We start from the raw sequence: 18,862 nt of genomic DNA on the forward strand, positions 1-18,862 counted from the left end.
AGCCACTATAGCAACCTATTATGTGCTTTGTGTATTGCTGCTGCCCACCAAGGGGGATTACTCTATCCTTGGTGGAGGCTGGTTTTACAGGTCAGGTACTGCTGATTCCATATACTTACAGTGGATATAAAGTGTACACACCCCTGTTGCAATGTCTGGTATTTGTGCAAGTGAAACATGACCCCACAAAAACTCATTTAAATGCAATCCCCACCTGTAATGTGACCTATAGTCTGCTCAATTCAATTGAAAACATAACAATCTGTTCTGTGAAAACATATGGGAAATAATACTCAGTAGAGTAAGTCAGTTGAATGCGTGTGCACACCCTTAAACTATGTTGTATAAACATCTGCTGGGATGATTACAGCAGCCATTTGTCTTGGTTTGTACTCTAGCATCATGACACATCTTCACTTGGCAATGGTTGCTCACCTTCCTTGAAACATCTTTGTTTCATTTCAATAGAATTGTAAAGGTTATGGGTCACATTTGAGGTGAGAAACATTCTGAAATGATTTGCTGTGGTCTCACTGGCATACAGCATGCAAATCTGGCATTCCAACAGGAGTGTGTACACTTTGGATATACAGTGTATACGGGTGTTGATATAGCTGTTAGTGCTAGGCATGGACGGTGGCTCATAACATAGTTGTATAATTGTCTGATTACTATCTGATAGTCATGTCTACTGTAGTACCCCTATCAGTGTCATGGCAATGCAACAACCAGTAGCTGTACATATTTATTTTTGTTGTATGTAGTGACACTGATATTACACACATGTGCAACATGCACAACCTATTTTCCGGACTGCTTATAACCCATTTTATTACTTTTGTGCCTTTCAGATGAACATACATATACATACATGTGCTCAGGGGATGCCTTTTACATATTTGTGTTCTATGGCAGCATGGCACACTGTATTTACAGTCTTGCAGCTCAATGATACTTCTCAACCTGTTATACCAGGAGTTCTGGACAATGGCCCACATCAATGGGTGACAACAGGGAAATCAGTATTGATAACATATTAATATAGCTGACATAGCACAAGTATATGTGTATGTGACTACAGATATAAGTCACAACTGCGACTATTGTCCGGCAGAACACTGTACAGTTGAATGTCATTAATACAATATATCACATGCAGTTTAATACACACATCTGCAACAGTACTTTACTATGCACATGCCCTATATAGGTATCTTAGATTTACAACACAAACATGTACAATACTCATATTCACAGGTAATATGTGGATATGGAAAACATCCCATTAACTGGCCTAGCAGTGGCACAGTCATGACTGTTTGACAGACACTCTAGTGGTTGCCATATGTAAGCTGTCCTTTCCCAGGATAAGTCAGGCTCCTCAGCTGTGATCCTACCTCTCCACCTCTTAGAGCATCACATCTAGACAAAGCCTAAAATTAGGGGGGTAATTAGGGGCAGATCTTAAATATGCCTGTTAGAAACCTATGAAGTTTGTAGCATAATAGCAAGATACATTTTGCATTACCATGACTGTTCAGAAGGATGTGGAGTGTGAAACTCAAGTGTTTGTCATTACTTCATGACTTCCATCCTCAGCCATTTGCCAGTAGAAGAATATAGATTTTAGAAGGAATAGACCAAACACTATGGTGGGTAAATCTTGACATTCTGTGAAGATCCATACAGTTGACAGGTATGGCCCACTGTAGACAGAGCCAGATGCTATGTCATTAGCAGCTGTTCATCAGGACATCATTACAGAAAGTCTTGCTTGCACATATAATTCTTTCAAAATCATCTATCCCATTATTACAGACCAAGTGCTACATTCAATTACCTGCTTACATGTTTCACATACCTGTTTTATTTTTATGCTCTCTTCCATGTTCCGGTTTAGGTTTATGTCTTTCTTGTTTTTTTTTTTTTGTTTGTTTCTCTCTCTCTCGCTCTCTCTCTGCACTACAGGGATTGAGCTGGTTTGAATAGGTTGCAGCATGGCTTTTGTAGGTGATGCTCATGAGCAGGTGATGGTCTCTGCACCTGCTGTGTAGTTCTTCCAATAGCCAATGTCATAGCAACCCACTACTTTAATTGACGACTTTATGTGGGTGTTGTCCCTTTACATTGCCTGTATGGAAGACATCCTTCATGTGTGGTGGCAGCAGTGTTACAGACAGCAGGTAGAAATACCTCTTACAACAAGACTTGTGGACACAGCCAACTGCATGTTTGTATAAGGTTCCAGACCTAGGAGCAGAGTGACAGCATTGCTGTTATATGCTTTAAATACTGCTAGTTTTACAGGGTTTGTGTGTACATGCTAATTTTGCATGGATTGCAGTCTGTCTGTATAGCTCTCAACTGTGCGACTATCCATATAATGGTCAGAGGTTTGGCTGCTATATTTTGTCTGTTCCCCACATAGGTGTTGTTCTTGACATAACAGTGGCATTCTCTCTGTTGATTGCTATCAGTACATGGCAAAATCCATTTGTGTTTCTGATGTCATATACCTCAGAAAGGGTATGTTGCATCCAATCCTGTAACACCAGCAATTTCACAGTGTATAACAGCAATATTTTAAATATGGCCCTGTGTTTTGGCCTTTGTCCTCCACTTATATACCAGGCTTTGTCCAGATGTCATGCAGTAAGAGGTTGATAGGTATGGTCTATAATTATTTAGTGCTGACATTCCTGCTATCATCCCAGTAATGTTGTTGACGCCCACACATGTTGTGGGGTAGGGGCCATAGCTATGAGGGCTAAGGCTGGACAACATGTGTGACCCTGCACAAGAGGTCAGTGTATAGACAACACTGTTATATGCCATTGTAAGATATTTTATGGGGGAGGAGTATTACATGTTTTTAACCTAGGCTGTTAGAACATGTGAGGCATATTGCTAATAAGCAACATAAAGACATATGGCTATACATTTTCATACATTTCACCATGGGGACAGTGGTGGGTTAGTGCTTACTGTTTTGCACACAGTTCTGTTTGTCATTGTGATAGTACAGTTTGAAGTGAAGCATTGTTATGTGAAGGATCCATTTGCACTGCAACATTTGATACTTTCCCCCCAGGGAGTTAACTAAAGAGTGTAATTGGAGACTGTTGAACTAAATCTGTAATTAAGTGTTGATTGATTCTTGTATTCAAAGCAAGTGTGTTTTTTACTGTTGTATTACTTGAAGGCTTTGGCCAAGACAGCAGAATATCTTATTTTTTGTCGATTACTTGGGGTTACCACCTGTCCCTCTTTGCAAGGGACAAACCTTCTTTGTGCAGTTGTGTCCTGCTAATAAAAACTGACAAATGGCAAATGTCCTGAGATGGTAGGACCAAGAATGTATCATATGTTTTCTTTGATAGTTGCATAAATCAGTTATTTTGTATTTCAAACACCTAAATGCTATGAGAAATGGCATAAACAACTTAAATAGTACACAAAAAAATTGTATTTATGCAAAAGGTGTGGTGTTATGTCCTTTGCATTGAGTGTGGGTATATGTTTTAATACAATAATTCTAATTTCCAGAAAATAATCAGACTCTGGCCATTTGAAAAGGTGGCAACTCTAGGATTACTGGCTGTTTGATTATCTGTCCACTCTATATATAATCTTTCTCTCTCTCTCTTTGTCTCTCTCTCTCTCTCCATATATATATATATACATGTATATAAATAAATAAATATATATATATATATATATATATAAATATATATATATATATATATATATATATATATATATATATATATATATATATATATATATATATATATATATGTGTATATATGTATATATATATGTATATATATATATATATATATATATATATATATATATATGTATATATATATATATATATATATATATATATGTGTGTGTGTGTGTGTGTGTGTGAGTGTCATTTGAATGTTTAGTGCTTCCACATTGTACATTCCCTATGGTAAACTGACCGTTCTGAATGATATGTCAGAGAAATCATCAAAGCATTTTGCAGCTCAGATGGCTTAGTGGTTAACTGTTGTGAGTATGGTGTACCGGGTTCAAAACTGGCAACAGATGTTTATTTTGTTGCTGGGCAGATGTAGACAGAGTGATTAAGGCACTTTAAAGTGCCTTTAATCGTGTTTCCACAGGTTTGCTTGATGCTAAGCTGAGCTAAAACACGATTAAATGTATATGTGCTTACACTGTGTGCACTTTGTTTAGTGATGCTTACCAATTTACAAACACATTTAGCATCTATAGTTAAGCAAGTCATACACCAGATAACCACAGCTGTGCATTGCTAACCACTGCTCACTTTTCCTTTTTAGTAGCTATCACACTAATAACACGCTTATGTTTTTGACAGCTCAGGTGGCGTAGTGGTATGTTCTCTGATTGCAATGTACAGGATCCTGGGTTTAAGACCTGGGATAGCTTTTTATTAGTATTAAATGAACAGACTGCATGATACGTTTGAGAAAAAAAGAGTGAGTTTTCATGATGAAGTGGTGCAGGTGTATGTTCACTGACTGTAGTGTAGATGGTACTGGGTTCAAGACTTGGTATCGCTTGATATTTTGTTGCCGGGCAGAACAAGGGCTTTTGGATATGGAGTGATTAAGGCACTTTTAAGCAGTTCAAGTAATCCAAAACAAAAAGAGCAACCAGTGAAAAGGCAAAAATGTATCAAAAAAGAAAGAAAAATGGTAGGCAGAGAGACGTAAAACAAAGTCCGATTAATAAAACACAGATAATAAACACGGAATAAAACTTTAAAAAACAAGGATGAATGCTTTCATACCTTCTAGGTACTTCATCAGATCCAACTAAAACACATAAAAGAAGCAGCGTTTATAATTCAGTGTCTTAGGTCACGTGACCTCAATACTGGCTTAATTGGAATAACATCTTTTAACCCCTTCCCATCAGTAGCTCGGAGTATATGCATACATTTGATTTCAACACATTCTGTTTGTGTCCTTACATCACCCCCTCTAGGTCTTGGCACATACATCTCTAGAACCATTAATTTAAACCAGTGATTACATCCTGCAGCTTTTACATGTTTTGACATTTTGACATGCTGGCAGTGACAACATCAGACAGTTTCTAGGTCGAGACCCTGCCTATGACAGCAGCAAAGTGTATTTGATTTGCACATTACTAGAGCTTATACTGGGGTACAATGCTTTTGTTTTTGAGGATAAGTTTTATATACAAAACACAGGGTTGCCATGGGCACAGTTTATGCCAACAGTTACGCCAATATGGTTCTGGCTGAGTGGGAGCTACAATATGTGTTCTCTGAATTGAATAATTTTAAAGGGTCCATTTTATATTATGGCCGATATGTGGATGACCTGTTCCTTGTTTGGAGAGGTACCTTAGAGACTTTCAGTCAGTTTGTACAGTATTTGAACAGTACCACTAGCTTTCTTTTATTCACCTATGATTGGTCAATTGAGTGCATCTCATTTCTGGATGTAATGGTTTGTAAAACTTTGGGAGGTTTGTACACGAGGCAGTACATAAAACCTTGCAAAACCAATAATGTTGTGCATTCTCAGAGTATGCATCCCAAACATGTGAAGCAAAATGTTCAGGACAGTTTTTTAGAACAGCTAGGCTGAATACAAAGGACAGTGACATGTATGATTCTTTTGAGACTTTAACAAATAGCCTGTTGAATAGGGGGTATGATAGCTCAGAAGTCTCTGTTGCACTGAATTATATGATTCTGTTGAGAGATACTTGGACCAGACCTTAGTTTGAGGAGCGGGTAGAACAGTCCATCTCCCCCAGTTTGTCACATATTCAACCCACATGTATGAGTCTTACTTATTTGAAGGATTTTGGTTCTATCTGTGAGATAGTTAGAAGACATTAGAAGGTTTTAGCCTCAGATGAAAAATGTAGGGGGTTACTAGGTGTCTCCACTTCCTTCTGCTTTAAAAATCACCCGTCTATTAAGAAGATGCTGTGTTATAAATCTTTGACCAAGCAGAATAGGAAAGTTGTGAGTGAAAGAATAGGCACATACTCATGTTGTCACTGCAATGTATATAAATACATTAATACTGATGATCAGTTTATACATCCAGACACAGGGTGAGTGTTTAATGTCAAACTTTATGCTAATTGTTATAGCCAAAATGTGGTTTATTGTGCCGTTTGTGAGGTTTGCAAATGTTTCTATGTTGGCAAAAGCAACAGGTCCTTAAGAGATAGGATCAGAGAGCATCTCTAAAGTATAAATACAAGTGATGAGAGGAATGCATTGTCAAAATATGTAAAAGCTGCAGGATGTAATCACTGGTTTAAATTCATGGTTCTAGAAATTTATGTGCCAGAACCTAGCGGGGGTGATGTAAGAACACAAACAGAATGCGTTGAAATCAAATGGATGTATATACTCCGAGCTACTGATGGGAAGCAGTTAAATGATGTTATTCCAATTAAGCCAGTACTGAGGTCATGTGACCTAAGACACTGAATTATAAATACTGCTTGTTTTATGTGTTTTAGTTGGATGTGATGAAGTACCTAGAAGGTATGAAAGTGCTCATCCTTGTTTTTTAAAGTTTTATTCCGTGTATATTATCTGTGTTTTATTAAACATACTTTGTTTTACGTTTCTCTGCCTACCAGTTTTTTTTTTCTTTTTTGGTACTTTAAAGCAGTTGTAAGCAGGTTTGCATGGGTTTGCACAGTGGTAAGCAATGCTAACTTTGGTTAACTATGCCTATACACAGTTAGCCTTTCAAAGTGCTTAATCTGTGTAGGCATTGCTTAGCACCACACAAATAGGCTTACACCTGCTTACTACTGCTTACACCCACTCACCCCCATGCTAATTTCTTTAAAAGAAAAGAAAAAAAGAATGATAGGAAAGTGGTGAAAAATGGGCACAAAGAGGGTAAAACAATATTAAAGATAGCTAGGGATGTTCAGGATGGATGTAGGGAAGGTCCACAGCTGTCCATTTCTTCTACAGCAATAGCTGTGCATATATAATGGATTTGGAGGTACATTTGGACACTGAAACTCCTGAGAGAGAGGGGTGAGGACAACAATAATGTGTTGTGAAGCCAATTAGATAAGATTACATGTGTCCAGTGGATACGTGTGTGAAATGAACAGCTATGTATGGGGTGAAATTTTTTTGGGGGAACAGATTGCCCTTTTTTTCTTTTAAGATGAGAGTGGGATGCTGGGGAAGAATAGTAGGTATATTTGGGGAGGTAAATTGGGTAGGAAGACAGACAAGACAGACAAGACTGCATATGGGGTGGTATATGATACATGTGAGGGATAAACACCTTGGACGGGGAGGGGTATTTGGTAATTGGGAGTCCACGAACCCTTAAATGGATACAGTGGGACTGAGGTCCCCACACATGGGCAGTCACCACTGCACCTTCACGGCCCCAAAGGTGGCTGTGCTTGGGGCTGAGCAGGAGGGGCAGGCTGACCCTCTAAATGTGCCACATGGTCCTCAAGCTGGCATAGCAGATCTCCCAATTCCTTGTGGAGCTCGCTACTCACCAGACCCCAGACCTGGCTTCCGGTGACAGGATGCTGTCCATGTCCATGACTGGGGGGGATGAGCCCCATCCCCTGAGGAGGTTCCACCCAAAGTTGGTGCAGGACCAGAGGACGAGGAGGTCCCAGGGTGGGTCCCAGACAAGCTGGAGCCAGGTGCTGTGGCCAGATGAGGCAGGAAAGGCAGATCCACCGGGATTAGCCTTTCCTGACGTGCTATGGTGTTGCAGCTTTAGAACATATGTTGGTTAGTAATGGTAAACACATTCCAGGATTAATCCAATAAAACGATCATGTCAGCACACAGGTTGCAAGTCCATAAAATGTTTATTGTATAAATCCCACTTAATGAACTTGATAAAACTTTAAATCAAAGTAGTATAAACTAACACAAAATAACAGTTCTATCTAAAAAAGAAAAAGGTATCAAAAATATAAAATACTTTAAAATGATGTAAAACAATACAATCAAAATATTACTTTAATAATTGTTTCAGTGGTTGTTTTAAATAATTATTTTGATAAATCTTCCGCTTTTTTAATCAAATAAGGCTTAATAGAAATATGCTCATTTAGTCCTGGGGGGTGGGTTGTGTTCAATCTAATTTGCCAATAGGTCTCCCTACAGCATAGCCAGTTCTCCCAATCTCCCCCTTTAGGGTCAATAGGTACTTGTTCAAGAATCCCAAAACGAAAGCCAGTGTGTTTAGGCTCCATTTGTAAATGTTTACTTAAAGCATTATTAATATTCACTTTTTTTATGTTGTATAAATGTTCATAAATTCATTTGTGCAGCGCTCTCTCTGACTTCCCTATGTAGAAACTAGGACAGTCTCTGCACAGGGCTAAGTACACAATACCCGTAGTATGACAATTACCCTTCTTTAAATAAATCCTACTGTTGCCATAATTTTTTAAGGTGATAGGTACTTCATCCAAAATGTATCTACAATACCCACACCTACCACACCTACTAGTTCCCTTATCCAAAGTAGTTGTACATCTATAATTGTAACTTTCAAACACCTTTTTCAGATTTGTTCCTGTTTTATAAACAAAGTTAGGATGATCACCTACTTTGTGTACTAAGTCCTTGTTGTGCTTTAACATCTTCCAATTTCTCTGAATGAGGTCCTTAACTTCCCTTGTAATGCTACTGTGTTGAAGAACCATAGCTCTTTTAAAAGCTTGTTCACTATCCACTTCATGACCTTTTACAGTTTCCAATGGTTCCCCAAAATAGGAGAAAATCTAGTTGCACGACCATTTATAATTTCTTCCGACACTTCCTTTAATAACCTATCCCCTTGAACTAAACAAATCAGAAATAAAGTCAATTTCCATTAAAAAATCATCCCACTCTGATGTCATCCTGGCCGTTCTGACCATTTGGCCCTTGACTATACTCCTTTTTTGTTTCCAGGGGTGATTACTATTATAGGGGAGGTAGGAATTACTGAAAGTATTTTTCCTATAAATTTTTGATTTTAATCCCCCATTAGTTTTGTCTAACCTCACATCTAAATAATCAATTCCACCCTGGTCAAAATTAAATGTAAATTTTAAAAATCCAGTGGTGGAATTTAAAAACTCAACAAACTCCACAATAGTGTTCGGGCAGTAGGTCCAAAACTTTCCCTTTTGGGAAAGTTATTGATAACTGGCTGAAACCTATATATGCCATCACCAGCCACATAGTTAAGGACTCATGGGATTTTTTGGCCAGATTAAGTCATTCCAGTTGGCAACCAAATTTAACCTTGGTCACCATAGATGTAAAGGACCTATTTACCTGTATTCCTAGGGAAGAGGGTATGGAAAGGTTTATCAATAGCATTGCTAGATATACTGATTATACTTGAGATAAAATTAAGTTAATAGAGGAATTTATGAGCATCATTTTGGATAATAATTTTATATATTATGAAGGGGAATATTTTAGACAAAACAAGGGGGTTGCCATGGGCACGGCATGTGCCCCAATATATGCTAATATGGTCCTCCTAGACTGGGAGCATGAAGTTATCTTTAGCAGTCGATACATGCAGTACATCCAAAGATATGTACGGTTTTTGGACGATGTATTTATAGTATGGGAGGGGGATAATACTGTTATCCCTGAATTTATTCAATATATAAATACTTCCACCTGCTTTTTGAGTTTCACACATAAATATAGTACGGAAGGTATTGCTTATTTTGATACTTATATTACCTTAACACCTAATGGTTTTAAATCCAATATATATAGGAAGGAGACATTTAGTAACACATACCTGGAATACAATAGTTGTCATCCTGTTAGGTTAAAAAATAATATAGTTAAGAGTCAGTGTATTCGGGCTGCTAGAATGACCTCAGAGTATAGTGAGATGGTGATGGAGTTGAATACAATAGGAAATATGTTTAAGCAGAGGGGATACTCTGAGTATGTTATCAAGGATGCTATAGAGTATGTTAGTAAAATGTGGGGAATTAAATTTAAACCTTTATTAGGAGTAGGTATAGACAATATAGATATAACTAATAGTCAAGGAAACGATAGGGATTTCCATACGGCATGTATATTACCTTTTAGCAACTACACTGAGGATATAAAACATATTATTAAGAAAAATTGGAATATTTTAAAGGGGGATGATACAATATTCGCTTTAGTTGGTAACGAACCTATGTTTGTTAATAGTGTGGGGTTTAATCTTAAGAGTAAATTTGAACATAATGTAGAGAGGTTTAAAGGACAACTGACAGGTACACGGAAATGTGGTCATTGTAATCAATGTAAGGCTATTATGGAGGACCAGGAGGTGCAGTTACATAATATTAGTAAAAATCTCTTGCATTTTTGTCATGGTAATTGTGATACTACGAATGTCATATATCTGGCCCTGTGTACCACCTGTCCTAGTTTTTATGTAGGTCAAACAGGGAGAAAATTGAAAAATAGGATGTATGAGCATTTGTATGCGATAAAGAAAAGGGATGAGAACAATGCCCTATTCAGACATGTGCGGGACAGTTCCAATTGCAGTACTTTTAAGTTTGCAATATTGGAATTGGTGAAGGTATCACAAAGAGGTGGGAGTATTAAGCATACTCTGGGAGAGAAAGAGGTCAGATGGCAAATATTTTTAAATGCCACTTCACCACCAGGTATTAATGAATACATTACGATCAAACCCATATTGATGAACAAGGTTTGATTTTTGTTAGAGAGGTTTACAAAATGTAAAAAAGTTTATATAAGCAAACACATACTTGAATGTATATACATATTTGTATAAAGTGTGGGTTGATGTTTTTGAAGCATCAGTGGTTTTAGTACCATATATACTATTATTTTGAAATGGGAACTGCAGACTCTTATTTTTACTTTTTTATATGCTGGTTGATCTGCTGTATGATTGGTGCATTAATTAGTATGAATGTAGTATAAAATGTACGGATTTGTAAGGACAGTGTTCTGATGAAGTCTAAGTTTTTAGATGAAAGCGCTTAACCTTGTCGTTTGTTGTTTTTTTATATAATAAAGTGGTTTTAATACAAGTATTTTTAAACTAGTATATCAATTATTCACCTATCAGTGGATTCTATTATACTCGTGCTGTTGAGCTGGTTTATATATATAACCTATATGAGACTATTACTGTAACATTGTCTGCTTTATTCAGTACAAACCATGCCCATTATAATACTGTCAGGTGACATTCTACTCCTTTATATTTATTTGGTATGAATACTACAAGCTAGATTGTTACTCACCAGCCTCACAACGCAGCCTTTTCAACCCACTGGCATGGGCTTCCTGGTTCTTAACCTGCTCAGCTGGAGTGGTAGTGAAGACAGAGAAACATTTATGCATACCTATCTATCAAATACACAGGCTGTACTTTGGTAAACAGTTATTACTATGAATACTTACACATTGCTGGGACATCAGCCCTCTGTCATTCTTCTTGGAGCCACTGGTCCAAGAGCTCCCCCTTCTTCCATGTCAAGTCAGCATAATGATGCCAGACCTGCTCACCAGTCTAAGGGATACCAGTGGCAATGGTAAAATTGCAGGTGAGACTTTCCTAGGCCTCTGCTTTGTATTGGGAGCCCTGGTACTGGTCATGCAGCAGTCTCACATCATGTTTTTTACAAGGAGTCTAGGAATAACCTTGGACTCCTGTATGCCCCAACACTGCGCCCAAAAGTGCATGCTCTCTCCAACACTTGCCATACTGCCTACAGTGGGGAACTACAATCAGTTATGAGCTGTATTCCTGCCTGTGAGGTTTAAATATGGTCGATTTCCTGCCCTTTGCCATGATTGGATGGTTTTAAGTATGCTGATCTAAGCTAAGATATGGGCAAACCTGCTTAGCTAATGTTAGTAGTGCTTAATGGGACAGGTTCAGCATTGTTTAGCAATGGGCAAATCCGCTTAGGTGGGCTACTCATTGCTTAGCATTCAAATTTACACAATACTTAAACCCAGTCAGCATATCTGTGCAATGCTTAGCATTGCTTATGTTTTATTTTATGGACTACCACCCATATGGGATTAATTCATCATTCCTGACATATTATAAATTTGTTTGTCTTACCTGACATCCCCCCAATGTGCTTTCATTATGTTTATTCTTGTGTGACTATACTGTATGGGGCACTTGTGTTTATATGGGGGTTTCACAACTTTATTACACTCACACCTGACATCTGGACCAACTACACTACTCTGGTTAACAAATATGTGTTCTTTGCTACCTAATTATTAAAAACATAAATTATGTACTGCTTTCACATGTAAAATAGCAACTGGTGCTACAGGGGATCAAACAAGGAACAACTACTTGCAATGCAAACACTCTAACCACTTTGCTATTTTCACATTGCTGTGCCCTGGAGTATATACCTATTTAGCTCCTTATGATGTGTAAGCTAGCTAAACAGAGTGACACAATGCGCACACCCACTCAGCTTGTACTTTATTGTGGACTAAAAAAAAAAAATTAACTCATGTTTTATTTTTGTACTGTAGGGGTATGCACATTGATTTCTGCAACATTATTGATGGGGGGGGGCTGTGCTTTTACAATGGTGATGACATGGCAGGCTTTGCATTTGAGGTATGCTCCATGGATGCTCACAGTGTCTGCCATACCTCTCAACTGTACAGATTGTCACAGACTGCCAAGATATTTGTCTTATATTTTTGGTCCATTTTTCATAGCATTCTGGCTTTCTGGCGGGTTAGTGGCAACTGGCAAATCATTAAAGATTGCAGTTAGAAAATACTGACAGATATTTGTGTTTTACACTTCATACCCTTCAGCACATTCATGCTAATGCATAACCTGTTATTCTATCAACTTAAGTCATGAGCTAGACTTTTATTTCCTTTCTCCAGATTTCTTACACTCTAAGAGGTTGAGATGTATTTTGCGGACACTCGCCGCCATTACATTGCCGTACGGCAATTATGGAGTGCAGGGGGCATGTGTATAGTTTGAGCATTGCTCTAAGACACCCCCCCTGCACTCGTACACAGATCCATGTCAATGTAAGAGCTATGTAGCGTGCCTTCATTTATATTCAAGGAACGCTGCTGCTCTACATGGATGCGGACCCTTCCGTACAAGAGTAGCTTATTCTAGCACAGAAGCTTCGTAAATCCGGGGAGTTATCTTGTGTGATTTCTTGCAGATTTGTCTTTTCGTGTTTTGTTTTGTTTATTTTCTATATGTAAGCTTTTTAATTCTCAAAAAAGTAAATTACATTAAAAAGTTATATAACCTTCCACTGCAATACAGCTTTCAGTAACACATGATAAAGTACTTTGCAAATATAATTTTTTATAGATATTTTAAAAGACCTTTTCAGGGATGTACCCTAAAATGGGAGGCAGATTGTTCCAGGTTTGGCCAACATGCGCCAGTTAGTGAGAATATCAATATCTGTGCCTTATTTATGAAATTTATGCTAACTATCTGATAGAAGTTCTAAATTTTCTTTTTATATTACTCCACATTAAAGTATTAGCCAAAGGAGGGAACTCAGTGGGTATTCAGGAATGACAAGTAAGCTGGGGACAGTTTTTCATTAAATACAAACCATTTGAGAGTGTTGAGGGATAAGCGGTAGTGTAGTCTATGATGATGTTCTACAGGAAATCTCATTACCTAATGTTTAGCCAGTGTCATGTTACAGAGCACTAGAAACTTCAGGTGCAGAACATAGAACTGAAAGTAATAAGTACATATTAGAAGTAGGTAATCATGCACCAAGGGAGAGAAAAAACGACAGAAATAAATTACCTCTTTGAAACCTATCTAGTCTAAGGCTGGTTTTAGACAAACCATTATCTATATGTGTGCTGTGTCCATGACAAATACAAGAGGGCAAGTACTGTACAGAGAGGATAAAAAAAACAAACAAAAAAGAAAAAACACAGAAAGGTGATAGGGACAATAACTTCTTGTGGGTATGCAATGACGTGTACATGCAGACCCGCACATATGTATGCATGCATGCTTACACACACATACACACACACACACACACACACACACACACACACACACACACACACACATGCAAACAAACACTAAATGCAAGCACACACGTGCATTTGGAGGAGGAAAGGAAAACAAGAGTAATACCAAAAAAACACTGTCTGCATGCAGAAATCTTTTTACTGAAAAACTGAATGAAGGCAAGATAAACTTCTTTTGTTCTACTGCCACATTGATTAATCAGTAAATGAGTAGCATTCAAGAATTCAAGAAATGCAGGTCTAGCTCTGTCTAATCAGAAAAGCACTTCTGAAAAATAAATTGTAGGCTGTTGTCAAGCATATCTAAGAAGAATGCTTTTGACACACAGATTTGTTAAATTCATTGTGCCAGGAAGTGCTGTTGTATTTAAGTTTTAACACTTAACTGTTCTATAAAATGTTGATTACAGTATCTCCATTATGTAGACTCCTGGTATTGATTTCTTTCTTATGAGAAACTTTAAAGATGAAAATTACAGTAAAAGGATCTATTCCCTGGATTTTTCCATAGTCTGTACACAGTATTTATTGACAAAATTGAGTGAGTTCAGCATTTTTTCTAACGCCTAAATATCAAAAGTAAATTATAAACTGCAAAGTAAATAAGTAGCTAGTAGTAAATGCTCACTGATCACTACAGCATGATTATAGATAATTTAGTCAGACATGATTAATTTTTTATCCACTAAGGAACTATTATTCTAAAACCATTTATTTATAACTTCCTTTACTATACTTCTTCCAGTTATCTATTTCAGGTCAAAGGTCATTTATCCATATCTGTATTATTGACTAAAATGGTTCCAGTCGTCATAGCATCATTCACTGTTGTGCTCATATTGTTCTTAATGACCTTGTTCTCTTTTACACTTTCTTAGCTCATCCCTACTTGTTTTTTTTTTCCTGCCCTCTCTTCTCACTTTTTGTTTTGTTTTTCTGAACTGCTTTCACTTTTTTTTGGAAACAAATGAGACTCTAAGGTATGCACTCAATGTATCTTCACAAAATCCTATCAGCAGATGAACATGTGATCCAACCATAGAGAACATGTTAATGCCAAACAAAATCAAAATCTGCACATAGAGAGTTATCAACCTTCCTCTCTCTATCAAAACAGCATGTGGAATACGCAAATGTATCCTAAAAATGAAATGTCTCAACTCAATGGCTCTAGAATGCATGACAATGCACAGTATGTTTTATAATGCTCTGGCTAACAAGTCAAGAATATAATATAATAACATACTCAGGCCAACAAGGCAGATTCTAACAGTATGCATGCAGCATTTTTATCATCAGTACACTATTAATAAAAATGAATGATTTAAACTAAATTAATTTTATAAGTTTGTGTCATTTGAAAGAGAATTTATTTCTATTGTAATATTAAACACCCTAAACACATGGAGAAATTGACCACAAGAAAATGCATCCATGAATTAAACTAACTTTAAAAATCCTGATATATATATATATATATATATATATATATATATATATATATATATATATATATATATATATATATATATATATATGGTTCCACTTCATATCATCGAATTGCAAATCGAGACCAAATCGTTGAAAACTCATTTCATCGAATCTCAAATCATTGAAAACTATGAAGCAACTACAAATAACATCCCAGACACTTTGTACTATGTTTATGCAGGGGTGCAAGCCCCCCTGCACCCCCACACCCCTCGTAATTAAATATACCAACTCCAAGGTCCCACTACAATGGGATTAGGAAATTACCTTTTTCCCCAACTGTAGTGCGACGCTTGGAGTTGGTATATTTAATTACGGGGGGTGTGGGGGACGGAGCCCCCACATGGGGGGTGCAGGGGTGTTTGCCCCCCTGCATAAACGTAGTAAAAACATTGTGGAATGTTATTTGTAGTTGCTTCATAGTTTTCAATGATTTGAGATTCGATTAAATGAGTTTTCGATGAGATGAGTTTTCGACGATCTGGTCTCAATGATTTGCAATTCGATTAAATGGTAATTTGATGATATGAAGTGGAACCATATATATATATATATATATATATGTATATATAATATATATATATATATATATATATATATATATATATGTGTGTGTGTATATATATATGTATATATATATATATATATATATATATATATATATATATATATATATATATATATCTATATATCTATATATATATATATAGAGTGGATATAAAAAGTCTACACACCCCTGTTAAAATGCCAGGTTTTTGTGATATAAAAAAATAAGACCACACTTTCCCACCTTTAATGTGACCTATAACCTGTACAATTCAATTGAAAAGCAAACAAATCTGTTAGGGGAAAAATATAAAAAAATAAAAAACTTACAATAAGGTGGTTGCATAAGTGTGCACACCCTTAAATTACTACTTTGTTGAAGCACCTTCTGATTTACTCAACAAAAACTGGTGGTTCATCTATACCTAGCGGTTCCAAACCGCCTCGAGAAATGGGTGATTTTATGGACCAAGGTGCTTCCTGCAGCTTTGCTCGTACTCCGGCTGCTTTACGTTTGCAAGATGAGGAAATTACTAATCCTACAATTCCTCAAAATACACCTCAGGAATTACCACCGCCTTCTTCCTTTCAGGACTGGGTGGCCTACAAGCCGGTGTTTTCATTCCGTGAGGACATTGTGAGTAGCTCTAACAACAGTTCGTTTTCAGATAACATGCGTTTGCTTCAGCAAACGTTATATAAATATAAAACTTTGGAGCTGGACAATTTGTATCTACTAGAGTGTTTTAACAAACGTATTGTCCCTAAGGGACTATGGGTATACAAATACCCTCATCATGTTGAGCGTGGCAGTGAGTTTCACTGCGAGCTCATTAGATTGTTTGATGAATGTGGGTTGGGGATTGTAAAAGCTATTATTAAGCGGAATGAAAAGGACATGCAAGTGTTGCACAAAGATATTTTTAAATATTATGACCTGATTAGTACTGATTTGCTTTTTACTATTGAAGGGGAAAAACAGAAGTACCATGAGATGAGAAAGCATATTGACCAACAATGTAACCTAGTCCTAAATCGTAAATATAAGAAATTAAATAGAGATTTAAGAGAGTATGCAGAAGGCAAACAGTATCCTAATCCCCCTGTGGTTAGAAATGGTTATGGAATACCACCTGCCCCTAGGGATGATCCTAGGGTAGTTTTGGAAACACCCCCGCCCCTGGAGCCCCTCCCGCCTATGGGTAGCCATGATGAATCTGAACAGGACGATTTTTTACCCAGGAGATCGGAGCGTTTACGCCAGCAAGCTTACCAACAGCAGATACATGGGCCGCATATGGGGTTTCATCAACAGGAGGGGAGGGCATTTCCCTCCAAGGGTTGGAGGGGGAAGCAGAGAGGAGACAAAGGGGATTGGGATGTGGAGAGCAGATAGTAGTTACCCCTATTGGCCAATTTTTTAAATATTCCCTCAATGATTACCATATTTACAACTATAGTGATTTGGCTATTACAGAAACATGGTTCTCCCTTTTTACTAAAGGATTCAAATTTGTGCCTAGTAAAAGCTGTAATCTTGTGAACACCATGCTGGATGTTAAGCTTTTTATACGTAGATTAAATTTGCAATACATCTTTGGCAATATTTCACAACCACATGCAGTCAATTTAAAAAAATCTAGTTCGTACAATCCCCCTTTGCACCCCCAGTTAAAGAATCTGGAGAACAGGATTGAGCAAAATATAAGGAGGAAGATTGGCAAGAATTGCTACACCTCCAATTTGAATATGGCTGAGAGAAACCTTTTGGATGAACTTGGTGGTAATTTAGGAGTCCGTGTCATGGAACCTGATAAGGGGGGTGGCACAGTGGTTATGGACCAGCTTATGTATGAGACCAAAATGCACAATCTTTTGATGGATACCAACAAATACTCCATAGCCTCTTTGAATGAGGTCCACATTTCTTATAAAATTATTGATCTAGCTCTTAAGGATCTTCTGGACCAAGAAATTATTGAAATGGACATCTATAATTTCCTGGAAAATCCGTACCCTAAGGTACCCGTTATTTTTGGGGTACCTAAGGTACATAAGGTGATGGAGGACCCACCTATGCGTCCAATCGTAGCAGCACAGGGGTCTAAAACCCACAATTTATCAAAATTCCTAGATTGGAAATTGAAACAACTGTGGGGGAGGCAAGAACATCTCCTTAAAGATTCCTGGGAATTTCTTCGAGGTGTCACCTCAGACCTATTTAGACCTGACATGTTTTTTGTTACCATAGATGTGGTCGATCTTTTCTCAGTGATACCACACAATTTAGGGCTTGAATGGATTGAGGAAGCCCTGTGGGGGTGCAACGGGGTGACCAACAATGACGTCCACTTGGTGTTACACTTACTAGAACTGGTATTGAAGTATAATTACATCTACTTCTCAGGAGAATATTTCCAGCAGGTTTCTGGGGTTGCCATGGGGGCAAATTGTGCCCCCATTTATGCAGATATGATTTTAGCCATCTGGGAGCAAAAATTCGTTTTGAATAGTGTTTTTTCCAAACATTGGATTCACTACTCAAGGTTCCTGGATGATATCTGCATTTTTTGGGTGGGACCTCGAGACTGCATAGACGAGTTTGTAGCATACCTTCATACCACCACGGGATTTTTACGTTTTACCTACAATGTTACTATCCAACAGTTGGATTATCTGGATGTAACTCTCAGTAAAATGAATGATCGTTTTAAGTCCCGTGTTTATAGGAAACCA

Source organism: Protopterus annectens, chromosome 4.part1 (assembly GCF_019279795.1).
Source record: "Protopterus annectens isolate FY-2018-M chromosome 4.part1, PAN1.0, whole genome shotgun sequence".
Lineage (NCBI taxonomy): Eukaryota > Metazoa > Chordata > Ceratodontiformes > Protopteridae > Protopterus > Protopterus annectens.